The sequence below is a fragment of the Oncorhynchus mykiss genome, chromosome 26, assembly GCF_013265735.2.
Source record: "Oncorhynchus mykiss isolate Arlee chromosome 26, USDA_OmykA_1.1, whole genome shotgun sequence".
Classification (NCBI taxonomy): domain Eukaryota; kingdom Metazoa; phylum Chordata; class Actinopteri; order Salmoniformes; family Salmonidae; genus Oncorhynchus; species Oncorhynchus mykiss.
This window is the reverse complement of record NC_048590.1, coordinates 50,153,304-50,169,854: the sequence shown is the minus strand read 5'-3', so window position 1 is coordinate 50,169,854 and position 16,551 is coordinate 50,153,304.

Sequence of the window (16,551 nt, the reverse complement as noted above, 5' to 3'; positions counted from 1 at the left end):
TCCTGTGTGCCACCAAGCTGGTCAGCTTCACCTGTGTAGAGGTCCTGTGTGGCACCAAGCTGGTCAGCTTCACCAGTGTAGGGGTCCTGTGTGCCACCAAGCTGGTCAGCTTCACCAGTGTAGGGGTCCTGTGTGCCACCAAGCTGGTCAGCTTCACCAGTGTAGGGGTCCTGTGTGCCACCAAGCTGGTCAGCTTCACCAGTGTAGAGGTCCTGTGTGCCACCAAGCTGGTCAGCTTCACCAGTGTAGGGGTCCTGTGTGCCACCAAGCTGGTCAGCTTCACCAGTGTAGGGGTCCTGTGTGCCACCAAGCTGGTCAGCTTCACCAGTGTAGAGGTCCTGTGTGCCACCAAGCTGGTCAGCTTCACCAGTGTAGGGGTCCTGTGTGCCACCAAGCTGGTCAGCTTCACCAGTGTAGGGGTCCTGTGTGCCACCAAGCTGGTCAGCTTCACCAGTGTAGAGGTCCTGTGTGCCACCAAGCTGGTCAGCTTCACCAGTGTAGAGGTCCTGTGTGCCACCAAGCTGGTCAGCTTCACCAGTGTAGAGGTCCTGTGTGCCACCAAGCTGGTCAGCTTCACCAGTGTAGAGGTCCTGTGTGCCACCAATCTGGTCAGATTCACCAACTGGCCAGAGTCATGCAGCAGTCAGGTTACATTATGTGTTGTATTACAGGACAGTCAGGTTACATTATGTGTTGTATTACAGGACAGTCAGGTTACATTATGTGTTGTATTACAGGACAGTCAGGTTACATTATGTGTTGTATTACAGGACAGTCAGGTTACATTATGTGTTGTATTACAGGACAGTCAGGTTACATTATGTGTTGTATTACAGGACAGTCAGGTTACATTATGTGTTGTATTACAGGACAGTCAGGTTACATTATGTGTTGTATTACAGGACAGTCAGGTTACATTATGTTTTACAGGACAGTCAGGTTACATTATGTGTTGTATTACAGGACAGTCAGGTTACATTATGTGTTGTATTACAGGACAGTCAGGTTACATTATGTTTTACAGGACAGTCAGGTTACATTATGTGTTGTATTACAGGACAGTCAGGTTACATTATGTGTTGTATTACAGGACAGTCAGGTTACATTATGTGTTGTATTACAGGACAGTCAGGTTGGGTTCAGGTTCAGGTTCATATTTTTATAGTTTGAGAATTAATACCTTATTATCTCAATTAAATTTACTGAAATTAATGTATATGTGACTCAAAAAGGCAATTAATTATTTTGTTCGGTAAAAAATATGCTTGTTTGGTGGATTTCTTTCATCTACCAGTCCCCTTGGCAGGGGAGCCAAAACATTCATTTAGGACACTTCCTGCAGCCTTTATCAAGTAAATTGTTATCCAATTGTCTACGCTCAGTACTACCTTTTGTTACTGTGATGTTTCATTCTATTTATTCTAGCCTTATTTTAGCTGGTATGTTGGCTCAGAAAAACACCTTGTTTACACGAAGAGAGTGACTGGGGTGTTATGTGGTCAGATGAATGCATGAGAATTTGGGTTTTTCCCTCATTTGGCAGTGTGTGGGCCTCCATGCCAACGCATTAATTTAGCTATTCATTTAGATGCTCTATTACCTTTTTGAAAGAAGGGAAGATTGAATTCCAGCATTGCTTGGTGAATATCGGACCTGGATGTGAAAATGTAACAGCTGTGACTAACTCCGTGGTTAACAAGTAAAATAACACCACATTTATTTCTTATGAAAGTCATTTCCCTTTAATTGAAACTAAGTAGACTAAGGATATTATATGAAATAAACTATTATGAGCTCTTGAAAATGATGAGAAGCAAAGTCTAGAAGTGTGCAGGCAGCCGTGTGTATAGTAGAGACTGTATATTTCCCGTGAGGCCTCAGAGGATCAATAATAGCATACCATGAGGGATCAATAAAGTTGTTAAAAAAATGGAACAAATAAAAATTATTGATTGACATAATAAAATTAAGAAATGGATTGATGGTCTCAGGAGTAGACCTGTCTTCCAAAGTTCAGTTTGACCATCTCAGGAGTAGCCTTACAAAGTTCAGTTTGACCTTCTCAGGAGTAGCCTTACAAAGTTCAGTTTGACCTTCTCAGGAGTAGCCTTACAAAGTTCAGTTTGACCTTCTCAGGAGTAGCCTTACAAAGTTCAGTTTGACCATCTCAGGAGTAGCCTTACAAAGTTCAGTTTGACCTTCTCAGGAGTAGCCTTTCAGAGTTCAGGAGTAGCCTTACAAAGTTCAGTTTGACCTTCTCAGGAGTAGCCTTTCAAAGTTCAGTTTGACCTTCTCAGGAGTGGCCTTACAAAGTTCAGTTTGACCTTCTCAGGAGTAGCCTTACAAAGTTCAGTTTGACCTTCTCAGGAGTAGCCTTACAAAGTTCAGTTTGACCTTCTCAGGAGTAGCCTAGTCTTCCAAAGTTCAGTTTGACCTTCTCAGGAGTAGCCTAGTCTTCCAAAGTTCAGTTTGACCTTCTCAGGAGTAGCCTTACAAAGTTCAGTTTGACCTTCTCAGGAGTAGCCTTACAAAGTTCAGTTTGACCTTCTCAGGAGTGGCCTAGTGTTCCAGTGTTCTGTATGGATTCACGTCAAACGAGAAGACCGTTGTGATACTATATACAGTAGTTAACAGGTTTTACTTTGATATCTTGAAAATCATATCTAATGGAATAATGGAATACCATTTTCACCGTAATAAAATAAACCTAGTTATTGTATCAGACCTGTGCAGCTAATTGCATTGATTAGACTGCAAATCCTGCAAACCAATACTGTCTTTCCTATTGGTGGCAATTGTATTTGGAAAACCCCTTTACTGGCAAATGCCAAAATGTCGATGCATGTAATCCTTTCAAAAGGTGATTGAGGTTATTGGTTAAAGCTTGGCTTGTTTCCATAATCTAACACAACAAGCAAAGTGCTTATTACAAGTTCTAGGAAAGAAAGCTCATGTTGCAAGCCCTCCCTCTAACTTGGGCACGATTCCAAAACAATTCATCTCCGCTGTACATTAGGTAGGTCCTTGTGTTGAGGCCCTCTGGCTGGTGACAGCCATATGGAAATAACATCACCTGTAGTCTCATGCCTACCATATTCCTTACCACTGTCCTGTCCACCCTTTTTAGATCTTCCAGAGGGTAGAAGAATGGTCTGAGGAATTGGTTTAGAATCTGGCTTCGAATACCTGCCTGCTGTATGTCTTCCAATGACACACAGCTTCATGGGACAGATTAATACTGAGAAACCAATTCCATTTGATATCCATCATAATTCAAAATGCTTTCATGGATACTGTATTAATATTGTAATCTTGTCATCAGATAATATGAAGCGTGTTAGGACTGCCTGGTAGCAGGTAGGCTGTTCATCAGATAATATAAAGCATGTTAGGACTGCCTGGTAGCAGGTAGGCTGTTCATCTGTTAGGACTGCCTAGTAGCAGGTAGGCTGTTCATCAGATAATATAAAGCATGTTAGGACTGCCTGGTAGCAGGTAGGCTGTTCATCTGTTAGGACTGCCTGGTAGCAGGTAGGCTGTTCATCTGTTAGGACTGCCTGGTAGCAGGTAGGCTGTTCATCTGTTAGGACTGCCTGGTAGCAGGTAGGCTGTTCATCAGATAATATAAAGCATGTTAGGACTGCCTGGTAGCAGGTAGGCTGTTCATCTGTTAGGACTGCCTAGTAGCAGGTAGGCTGTTCATCTGTTAGGACTGCCTAGTAGCAGGTAGGCTGTTCATCAGATAATATAAAGCATGTTAGGACTGCCTGGGAAGTGGTACCAGAGGTGAAGGTAGGCTGTCTTTTCCTCCAAGCTTTGATTAGCTTTATATCATGTTGTGTCATTTGGCACGAGTAACAGATGCTTTTTGAGATATCCAGGTACACATAGGCCTTTAGAAATGATAGTTTTCAGCTAGATTTGCAGTTGTGAACTTCATGTGAACAATGAAGAACATGGTAATCAATCTCTTATGGTTTTTCATACCCCGTGTCACGTTCTGACCTTAGTTCCTTTGTGATGTCTTTGTTTTAGTATGGTCAGGGCGTGAGTTGGGTGGGCAGTCTATGTTTCAGAGGCAGCTGTCAATCGTTGTCCCTGATTGAGAACCATACTTAAGCAGCCTGTTTTCACCCTTGAGTTGTGGGTGATTCTTTTCTGTTTCGTATCTGTACCAGACAGAACTGTTCCGGTTTCATTTCGTTCTCTTGTTGGTTTTGTATTTTAGTGTTCTGAGTTCTATTAAAGAATATGAACACTTACCACGCTGCGCATTGGTCCTTAAATTCTTCCACAGCCGTTACACCCCGTCCAACATCAATGGGGTCAATGGGGCAAATATCATGAAATGACTGGTTAAATTGACCCTGACCCATACACTGGTGTAAAGTACTTAAGAAAAAATATGTTTTTTTGTGTACTTTACTTTACTATTTATATTTTTGACAACTTACTTTTACTTCACTACATTCCTAAAGAAAAGTATATACTTTTTACTCCATACATACATCCTGACAACCAAAAGTACTCGTTACATTTTAAACGCTTAGCAGGACAGAAAAATGGTCCAAAACACAGACTTATCAAGAGAACATCCCTGGTCATCCCTACTGCCTCTGATTAGGCGGACTCACTAAACACACACGTTACGTTTGGAAATTATGTCTGAGTGTTGGGAGTGTTCCCCTGACTATTTGTAAATGACGTCGGAGAGTTGGAGTGTTCCCCTGGATGTCTGTAAATGACGTCGGAGTGTTGGAGTGTTCCCCTGGCTATCTGTAAATTATGTCTCAGTGTTGGAGTGTTCCCCTGGCTATCTGTAAATGATGTCAGAGTGTTGGAGTGTTCCCCTGGCTATCTGTAAATGACGTCAGAGTGTTGGAGTGTTCCCCTGGATGTCTGTAAATGACGTCGGAGTGTTGGAGTGTTCCCCTGGCTATCTGTAAATGATGTCTCAGTGTTGGAGTGTTCCCCTGGCTATCTGTAAATGATGTCTGAGTGTTGGAGTGTTCCCCTGGCTATCTGTAAATGACATCGGAGTGTTAGAGTGATGCAGCACTCCATCACTTTCCTTCTTGGTCAAATAGCCCTTACATAGCCTGGAGGTGTGTTTTGGGTCAATGTGCTGTTGAAAAACAAATGATAGTCCCACTAAGCGCAAACCAGATGGGATGGCGTATGGCTGCAGAATGCTGTGGTAAACACGCTGGTTTAGTGTGGCTTGATTTCTAAATAAATCACTGACAGTGTCACCAGCAAATCACCCTCACACCATCACACCTCTTCATCCATGCTTCCATTGCTCCATTTTTAATACAATTCGACCGTTGAGGTTGAGATGTGTCTGTTACTTGAACTCTGTGAAGCATTTATTTAGGCTACAATCTGAGGTGCTGTTAACTCTAATGAACTTATCCTCTGCAGCAGAGGTAACTCTGGGTCTTCCTTTCCTGTGGTGGTCCTAATGAGAGCCATTTTCATCATAGTGCTTGATGATTTTTGCGACTGGACTTGTGGCTGAAATGTTCCGGATTGACTGACCTTCATGTCTTAAAGTAATGATTTACTGTCTATCGTTTTTCTTTGCGTATTTGAGCTGTTCTTGCCATAATATAGACTTGGTCTTTTACCAAATAGGGCTATCTTCTGAAAACCAACCCTACCTTACAACAGATTTGCTCAAAAGCATTAAGAAGGAAAGAAATTCCCCAAAATGTAAAATAACTTTTAACAAGGCACACCTGTTAATTGAAATGCATTCCAGGTGACTACCTCACGAAGCTGGTTGAGATAATGCCAAGAGTGTGCAAAGCTGTCATCAAGGCATAGTGTGGCTACTTTGAAGAATCTCAAATATGAAATATATTTAGATTTGTTTATCTTTTTTTTGCTTAGTACATGATTCCATGTGTGTCATTTCAAAGTTTTGATGTCTTCACTATTATTCAACAATGTAGAAAATAGTAAAAATAAAGAAAAACCCTTGAATAAGTAGGTGTGTCCCAACTTTGTTGGACATTTAAGCTTTCTAATGGGTATGACATCATCCTTGTGGGCATGGCAGGTAATGACAGTCAAAATAACATAATTGTGGGCGAGGCATAATGGTAAGTCAAAATGACAAAGCCTTCCCGAGGAAAACAATGTTAAAGTTCCCGAACAGTGAAAATCATGGTTTTCATCAAATTGGATAATATTTGAATGACATCAGTTCAAAGTAGGGTGACCCAAGCAAGAAAAGTGACTGTAGCTGGTTAATTGATCAAGTTTTCAGGTCACATTTCAGGTGAAGTTGTTTTATCAATTGGGGAGAACATTCAATGGGTCTTGCCAGGAAGCTAATCCATGAAGACAGATGCTGTACCTTCATTGACAGTGGCTCTTGCAAGCGCTGACCATAATATCAGAATTGGATGAGTCTGACACGGTAGCCAACATTTTGTGGGAATCGGGGAGAGGGGGGCCTAACGTTACATAATGTGGCTGCGTTGTCTTGTGAATGGTACATTTTCTGTAACACACCTGATAGTCACTATATGGTTGTTCTTCCATCACTAAGCCCCCTACGTTGAGTCTGAGACCTGCCAGAGCACAGCTAGCACGGAGGAATGTTATCCACAAAAGGAGTTGCTGTGTTTATTGTATTTGTAATTTACCTCTGAAAAGTCTATTCCACCATTCCATTGTGTTTGTGCTTTTGTCTTACAGTAGATGTAGCTTGTGTCATTGGGGCTCATCATGATGATTATTATCATTTCACATTCCATCCCCTTTCATCTTTCCACTATCATCAAGCAGTAATCATAGACATTTTAGAAAATTCAACATCTACTGTCTGCACAGCTTCCCAGGCAACTACCACAGCAGGAATGCTGTGATACAAAATCAACTTTCACAAGACAAAGAAGAGGGGATATGCTGTGAAGCCTGTGAAGACAGATTCAACATATGGTATGTCATTGTTATTCACTTCAAATCTGCGTCAATTGAGCATTTCAGGCTCACTAACTATTGAAATACAAAAAAGCACAGGACCAAATAGTGCATATTTAAAATGGAGTACTTCAAAAACACCAGAAAACACACTGTAGAATGTGTAGATCACTACATCAACGGATTGGTACTGTCATAACTCAGAACAGGAAATTACAGGAAATTAAATACACATTTCCCTTTTCAAAAAAACATTATAGGCTACTCAGACAGGATCTCCTCTTCAACGAAGGCACCCTTGATCCAGCGCCCTATGACAGGAAGCAATGTGATCTGTCCATCCCAGGACCCCTGTCTGCCCAGTGAGAGAGGCCTGGTCTGTCCATCACAGGACCCCTGTCTGCCCAGTGAGAGAGGCCTGGTCTGTCCATCCCAGGACCCCTGTCTGCCCAGTGAGAGAGGCCTGGTCTGTCCATCACAGGACCCCTGTCTGCCCAGTGAGAGAGGCCTGGTCTGTCCATCCCAGGACCCCTGTCTGCCCAGTGTGAGAGGCCTGATCTGTTCATCCTAGGACTCCTGTCTGCCCAGTGTGAGAGGCCTGATCTGTTCATCCTAGGACTCCAGTCTGCCCAGTGAGAGAGGCCTGATCTGTCCATCCCAGGACCCCTGTCTGCCCAGTGAGAGAGGCCTGATCTGTCCCTCCCAGGGCCCCTGTCTGCCCAGTGAGAGAGGCCTGGTCTGTCCATCCCAGGACCCCTGTCTGCCCAGTGAGAGAGGCCTGATCTGTCCATCACAGGACCCCTGTCTGCCCAGCGAGAGAGGCCCGGTCTGTTCATCCCAGGGCCCCTGTCTGCCCAGTGAGAGAGGCCTGGTCTGTCCATCCCAGGACCCCTGTCTGCCCAGTTAGAGAGGCCTGATCTGTCCATCCCAGGACCCCTGTCTGCCCAGTAAGAGAGGCCTGATCTGTCCATCCCAGGACCCCTGTCTGCCCAGTGAGAGAGGTCTGATCTGTTCATCACAGGACGCCGGTCTGCCCAGTGAGAGAGGCCTGATCTGTCCATCCCAGGACCCCTGTCTGCCCAGTGAGAGTGGCCTGATCTGTTCATCCCAGGACCCCTGTCTGCCCAGTGTGAGAGGTCTGATCTGTTCATCACAGGACGCCGGTCTGCCCAGTGAGAGAGGCCTGATCTGTACATCCCAGGACCCCTGTCTGCCCAGTGTGAGAGACTTGATCTGTTCATCCCAGGACCCCTGTCTGCCAAGTGAGAGAGGCCTGATCTGTCCATCACAGGACCCCTGTCTGCCCAGTGAGAGAGGCCTGATCTGTCCATCCCAGGACCCCTGTCTGCCCAGTGAGAGAGGCCTGGTCTGTCCATCCCAGGACCCCTGTCTGCCCAGTGAGAGAGGCCTGGTCTGTCCATCCCAGGACCCTGTCTGCCCAGTGAGAGAGGCCTGATCTGTCCATCCAGGACCTCTGTCTGCCCAGTGAGAGAGGCCTGGTCTGTCCATCTCAGGACCCCTGTCTGCCCAGTGAGAGAGGCCTGATCTGTCCATCCCAGGACCCCTGTCTGCCCAGTGAGAGAGGCCTGATCTGTCCCTCCCAGCACCCCTGTCTGCCCAGTGAGAGAGACCTGATCTGTTCATCCCACAGGACCCCTGTCTGCCCAGTGAGAGAGGCCTGATCTGTTCATCCTAGGACTCCTGTCTGCCCAGTGAGAGAGGCCTGGCAACGAGGCCATAGCTGGATTTGTCTCCCACTTCAATCTTGGGGGTGACTGAAGCCAAGTGGGTGACTGAAGCTAAGAGGGTGACTGAAGCCAAGTGGGTGACTGAAACCAAGTGGGTGACTGAAGCTAAGAGGGTGACTGAAGCCAAGTGGGTGACTGAAACCAAGTGGGTGACTGAAGCCAAGTGGGTGGCTGAAGCCAAGTGGGTGGCTGAAACCAAGTAGGTGACTGAAACCAAGTGTGTGACCGAAGCCAAGTGGGTGACTGAAACCAAATGTGTGACCGAAGCCAAGTGGGTGACTGAAACCAAGTGTGTGACTAAAACCAAGTGTGTGACTGAAACCTGCTTGATTGAAGTCGGGGTACATAGGTCCACCTCCTCTCTTGCTGTGGGATGGACAAAAATGACAAAATAAAATGACAAAATATCCTAAAGATCAGTATATCAAAAACAAAACACAAAATAATTATATTTTAAAAATGTATTTAATTCAAATAAAAAAATATTTAAAAAAGGAAGTATTTCTGTAATATTAAATGACAGAAATACATTTGCTAGTAAGTGGTCCATACAGCCACCACATTCTCAGTAACGGTTGCAGAAACGTCTGACTTGCTGTGACTGGGACATGTTGTTGTTTATCTACCTTAGTTGAATGCACTGACTACAGGTCACTTTGGATAAGAGTGTCTGCTAAAATGGAAATGCACACGAAAGCATTCAAAAGTTTGGGTTCACTTAGAATTGTCCTTGTTGTCAAAAGAAAAGCTAATTTTGTTGGTCCATTAAATACAGTGTAGACATTGTTACTGTTGTAAATGACTATTGTTGCTGGAAACGGCTGTTTTTTTATGGAATGTCTACATAGGTGTACAGAGGCCCATTATCAGCAACCATCACTCCTGTGTTCCAATGGCACGTTGTGTTAGCTAATCCAAGTTTATCATTTTAAAAGGCTAATTGATCATTAGAAAACCCTTTTGCAATTATATTAGCACAGCTGAAAACTGTTGTTCTGATTAAAGAAGCAATAAAACTGGCCTTCTTTAGACTGGTTGAGAATCTGGAGCATCAGTATTTGCGGGTGCATTTACAGGCTCAAAATGGACAGAAACAAAGACCTTTCTTCTAAAACTCATCAGTCTATTCTTGTTCTGAGAAACGAAGGCTATTCCATGCGAGAAATTGTCAAGAAACTGAAGATCTCGTACAACGCTGTGTACTACTCCCTTCACAGAACAGCGCAAACTGGCTCTAACCAGAGTAGAAAGAGGAGTGGGAGGCCCCGGTGCAAACTGAGCAAGAGGACAAGTACATTAGAGTGTCTAGTTTGAGAAATAGACGCCTCACAGGTCCTAAAATGATAAACACAATGTGCCATTGGAACACAGGACTGATGGTTGCTGATAATGTGCCATTGGAACACAGGACTGATGGTTGCTGATAATGTGCCATTGGAACACAGGACTGATGGTTGCTGATAATGGGCCATTGGAACACAGGAGTGATGGTTGCTGATAATGGGCCATTGGAACACAGGAGTGATGGTTGCTGATAATGGGCCATTGGAACACAGGAGTGATGGTTGCTGATAATGGGCCATTGAAACACAGGACTGATGGTTGCTGATAATGGGCCATTGGAACACAGGAGTGATGGTTGCTGATAATGGGCCATTGGAACACAGGACTGATGGTTGCTGATAATGGGCCATTGGAACACAGGACTGATGGTTGCTGATAATGGGCCATTGGAACACAGGACTGATGGTTGCTGATAATGTGCCATTGGAACACAGGACTGATGGTTGCTGATAATGGGCCATTGGAACACAGGAGTGATGGTTGCTGATAATGGGCCATTGGAACACAGGACTGATGGTTGCTGATAATGGGCCATTGGAACACAGGACTGATGGTTGCTGATAATGGGCCATTGGAACACAGGACTGATGGTTGCTGATAATGGGCCATTGGAACACAGGAGTGATGGTTGCTGATAATGGGCCATTGGAACACAGGACTGATGGTTGCTGATAATGTGCCATTGGAACACAGGAGTGATGGTTGCTGATAATGTGCCATTGGAACACAGGACTGATGGTTGCTGATAATGGGCCATTGGAACACAGGAGTGATGGTTGCTGATAATGGGCCATTGGAACACAGGACTGATGGTTGCTGATAATGGGCCATTGGAACACAGGAGTGATGGTTGCTGATAATGGGCCATTGGAACACAGGACTGATGGTTGCTGATAATGTGCCATTGGAACACAGGAGTGATGGTTGCTGATAATGGGCCATTGGAACACAGGACTGATGGTTGCTGATAATGGGCCATTGGAACACAGGAGTGATGGTTGCTGATAATGGGCCATTGGAACACAGGAGTGATGGTTGCTGATAATGGGCCATTGGAACACAGGACTGATGGTTGCTGATAATGGGCCATTGGAACACAGGAGTGATGGTTGCTGATAATGGGCCATTGGAACACAGGACTGATGGTTGCTGATAATGTGCCATTGGAACACAGGACTGATGGTTGCTGATAATGGGCCATTGGAACACAGGAGTGATGGTTGCTGATAATGGGCCATTGGAACACAGGACTGATGGTTGCTGATAATGGGCCATTGGAACACAGGACTGATGGTTGCTGATAATGGGCCATTGGAACACAGGACTGATGGTTGCTGATAATGGGCCATTGGAACACAGGACTGATGGTTGCTGATAATGGGCCATTGGAACACAGGAGTGATGGTTGCTGATAATGGGCCATTGGAACACAGGACTGATGGTTGCTGATAATGGGCCATTGGAACACAGGAGTGATGGTTGCTGATAATGGGCCATTGGAACACAGGACTAATGGTTGCTGATAATGGGCCATTGGAACACAGGACTAATGGTTGCTGATAATGGGCCATTGGAACACAGGAATGATGGATGCTGATAATGGGCCATTGGAACACAGGACTAATGGTTGCTGATAATGGGCCATTGGAACACAGGACTGATGGTTGCTGATAATGGGCCATTGGAACACAGGACTAATGGTTGCTGATAATGGGCCATTGGAACACAGGACTGATGGTTGCTGATAATGGGCCATTGGAACACAGGACTAATGGTTGCTGATAATGGGCCATTGGAACACAGGACTGATGGTTGCTGATAATGGGCCATTGGAACACAGGACTGATGGTTGCTGATAATGGGCCATTGGAACACAGGAGTGATGGTTGCTGATAATGGGCCATTGGAACACAGGACTGATGGTTGCTGATAATGGGCCATTGGAACACAGGACTGATGGTTGTTGATAATGGGCCATTGGAACACAGGACTGATGGTTGCTGATAATGGGCCATTGGAACACAGGACTGATGGTTGCTGATAATGGGCCATTGGAACACAGGACTAATGGTTGCTGATAATGGGCCTTTGTATGCCTATGTAGATATTCCATTAAAAATCAGCCGTTTCTTAACAATGTCTACACTGTATTTCTGATCAATTTGATGTCATTTTAATGGACAAAGAATTTGCTTTTCTTTTTAAAAAACATGGACATTTCTAATCGACCCCAAACTTTTGAACCGTAGTGTATGTAAAAATGAATATACTTAAATTAACTACAAAGCACACTGGGTGTTATTGTTGGCCTTGTTTGGGGCGGAGCGTATTAGAACAATACTCAGCATGCTTTGCAATTGTTTTTACATATACAGTCGTGGCCAAAAGTTTGGAGAATGACACAAATATACATTTTCACAAAGTTTGCTGCTTCAGTGTCTTTAGATATTTTTGTCAGATGTTACTATGGAATACTGAAGTATAATTACAAGCATTTCATAAGTGTCAAAGGCTTTTATTGATAATTACATGAAGTTGATGCAAAGAGTCAATATTTGCAGTGTTGACCCTTCTTTTTCAAGACCTCTGCAATCAGTCCTGGTATGCTGTCAATTAACTTCTGGGCCACATCCTGACTGATGGCAGCCCCATTCTTGCATAATCAATACTTGGAGTTTGTCAGAATTTGTGGGTTTTTGTACCATTCTTTACTCATGGCTGTGTTCTTAGGCAAAATTGTGAGTGAGCCCACTCCCTTGGCTGAGAAGAAACCCCACACATGAATGGTCTCAGGATGCTTTACTGTTGGCATGACACAGGACTGATGGTAGCGCTCACCTTGTCTTCTCCGGACAAGCTTTTTTCCGGATGTCCCAAACAATCAGAAAGGGGATTCATCAGAGAAAATTACTTTACCCCAGTCCTCAGCAGTCCAATCCCTGTACCTTTTGCAGAAAATCAGTCTGTCCCTGATGTTTTTCCTGGAGAGAAGTGGCTTCTTTGCTGTCCTTCTTGACACCAGGCCATCCTCCAAAGGTCTTTGCCTCACTGTGCATGCAGATGCACTCACACCTGCCTGCTGCCATTCCTGAGAAAACTCTGTACTGGTGGTGCACCGATCCCACAGCTGAATCAACTTTAGGAGACGGTCCTGGCGCTTGCTGGACTTTCTTGGGCGCCCTGAAGCCTTCTTCACAACAATTGAACCGCTCTCCTTGAAGTTCTTGATGATCCGATACATGGTTGATTTAGGTGCAATCTTACTGGCAGTAATATCCTTGCCTGTGAAACCCTTTTTGTGCAAAGCAATGATGACGGCACGTGTTTCCTTGCAGGTAACCATGGTTGACTGAGGAAGAACAAAGTTTCCAAGCACCACCCTCCTTTTGAAGTTTCCAGTCTGTTATTCAAACTCAATCAGCATGACAGAGTTGTCTCCAGCCTTGTCCTTGTCAACACTCACACCTGTGTTAACGAGAGAATCACTGACATGATGTCAGCTGGTCCTTTTGTAGCAGGGCTGAAATGCAGTGGAAATGTTTTTTGGGGATTCAGTTCATTTGCATAGGCAAAGAGGGACTTTGAAATGAATTGCAATTCATCTGATCACTCTTCATAACATTCTGGAGTATATGTAAATTGCCATCATACAAACTGAGGCAGCAGACTTGGTGAAAATGTAATATTTGTGTCATTCTAACAACTTTTGGCCACGACTGTATAATTACGTTCTCTGTAGTTGGTTGTGTTTCCTAGACTAAGTAATTCACTTTTACATGATATGACATCACGTTTTTACTTTGTATTGTTTTTTTCAGCATTCGGACGGGAGGTGAGTGTTACAAATGGTACATATCAGTGTGTCCTGCACACCGGATGGTGGCCGGGTGCCTATATTAGGCTTATGGCTCTAATATATTTGGGGGGTAAATTGATGTCTCACCATTATTTCTCACCTTCATTTCTCATGACTGTTCATGTCGATCAATATTCTGGCTATGCTGGTATATTGTAAATGATCAAATAAATGTGTGATCAATACATACAGTTGTGAACATGTTGTCATTGCTAATGCAGAGGCACCAGGTCCAGTACATTCTGTCATTGTCTAAGCTTCTAAGGTGACTCAAGTTTTACTCAGTCTTGTGCAGAAGTGTATCAGTCAACTGTATTGTGTAATTAGTTACACAACGACAGAAAATACAGTTGTGTTGTTGTTGTTTTCTCTGACATCCAACAGTCCATGATCAGCTCTGTTGACCATGAGAGCATTTAGCAGAGGAAATAGGTTGAGGCGTACCTTTTTCAGCTTGGAATGACATGGCCCATTGTCTAACTTGTCATCAATGACATGTGGTCCATTGTTTACCTTGTTACCTGGCAACGACCACACGGGTGTTTTAAAATAGCTGTCAGTCAAGGCAAGCTCATGAATGTAAGCTCCCCGCCCACTCAACCTGTTCTTTCAGGTTTTCTAATAGCTGGAGAGGAGATAAAAGGTACAATTTCTTCAGTTCGAAGCATTTTAAATGCCTAAAATTATTATGGTGGATGTTTTGGTCATTCAAAGGCTATTTTAACTTGGGAAATAAGATGACTGTGCAGGACCTTTTAAGGTTTTGAACAAGACTAAGAAAGGATATTCAGTGTCTTATCACCAAATGTGTTTCCCAGTGTTTTCCCGGAAAGCACATTTTCAGAAAGTATCCCACTTTACCAATACTCACCCTAATCAAAGCGGCTGTACATCAGACCTATAGTAATACTGTGTGATGCATAAATAGAACACAGTGGAGAAGTATTCTATAGTGTGGCAGAGTGAAGACATAGTCAGCCAATTACAGGAGAATGTGCCTCTCAGATGGAGAAGAATTAGCCAATGGAGGGAGTGAAAGCGTCTATATTTGGCAACACTGTCAAAAGAGCACTTCCTCTTTCTATTAATACGATCTGTATCCTTCCTGTGACCTCATAAAACAAGCTCCTCCGGTGCGAGGAATTATTCTTTCCAATTCATTTTTCTCTAATTAAATTCTGCATCAGCACGCTCCCACTATAAATCGACCAAATTCAAGGAGCTGCAAATTAAAAATTAGTGTTTGTGTGTGTGTGTGTGTGTGTGTGTGTGTGTGTGTGTGTGTGTGTGTGTGTGTGTGTGTGTGTGTGTGTGTGTGTGTGTGTGTGTGTGTGTGTTTGTGTGTGAATGTGTGTGTGTGTGTGTGTGAGAGAGAGGGAGGGAGAGTGAAGAGAGAAAGATAGAAAGAGAGAGAGAAGCTGATTTGCCTGTGTCAAGGCATATCATGGGTGTGTGTGTGTGTGTGTGTGTGTGTGTGTGTGTGTGTGTGGGTGTGTGTGACACATATTCAGCCCCTCTTGAAGGACAATGGAAGTTCAATAGAAAATGTTTGTCTTTCTGCATCACAGCCTTTAGCCGGGTGGTTTAACAATACACAACACGTACCCCGATGAAAGCTGTACTGCTGTGTTGATTTCTGACAATACAGAATCATTTCCCATCGAAGCGGCTGAATACCTCCCACAGTACAGTTTCCAGTCTGTTCCTAAATTCATGCACCTTGGTGGGAATGTGAGGTAGCAACAGTATACACTTTCCTTTACAGGTGCAGAATGGGATGAAAAGCACTGCACAAGATACTGGGAAAACAGCCATGTTTTATTGGTGTTTGGGTATGAACTACAATCTCTGGTATCAATAAATGTACGCTGTATTCCTTGAGAGGTATGGGAAGGAGGCTAACGGAGATATCCGTTTGACTCCTCAGTCTCTCACATTCTCTCTCTTTTACATTTGAATCCATAAGCACATGTAAAATTTTGATGTGAAAATCTTTTTTTTGTTTTTTTTTGCATGTTATTTTGAAAATACGTCTCGTATAAATGTACCACTTGAGGAGCATTGTCTCAGAAAATGAGAGAAGGGACAAAACCCCCAATACAGTAACCTCCCATAGATGGACAGTTGGCAGAACAACACACAGTAAACCAATCACCAGCTCCACATAGAAATGAATCTCTCACAGCCTTATTGGCTGTAGACTATACTGTCAAAGGTCAAGCATTCAGCCACCTAAAGCATTGAAAAGGAATTGAAAGCATTGAAAATGAATCACTAGAAGGGGAAAGAATGGTCAACCTTGGCTATAGATGATATGAACATCCCCTGCATGTGAGACTGGACTGGACCAGAACAGTGTCCATGTGCTGTTTGACGACCCCAAGCAACACGTTATATACAGACATCACCAGTGAATAGATCAGAATGGACTTGTCAGAGATACATGTTTTATGGATATGGATGCTTAAGTGCTGAATGAATGCTTCTGTATGTGCAATTTCTTTATGATGAACAACTGGCGTAATGCTCAGTACATACTAAACAACAGGCTCACATACCCATAACTCAAATGCCTATGACTTTCACACTGAGCACTAATGTCTGTATTGAGTCAATTCAGTCTATTTGGGATGCCAGTTGGAGATACTAACACAATAGTGATCTATGCCG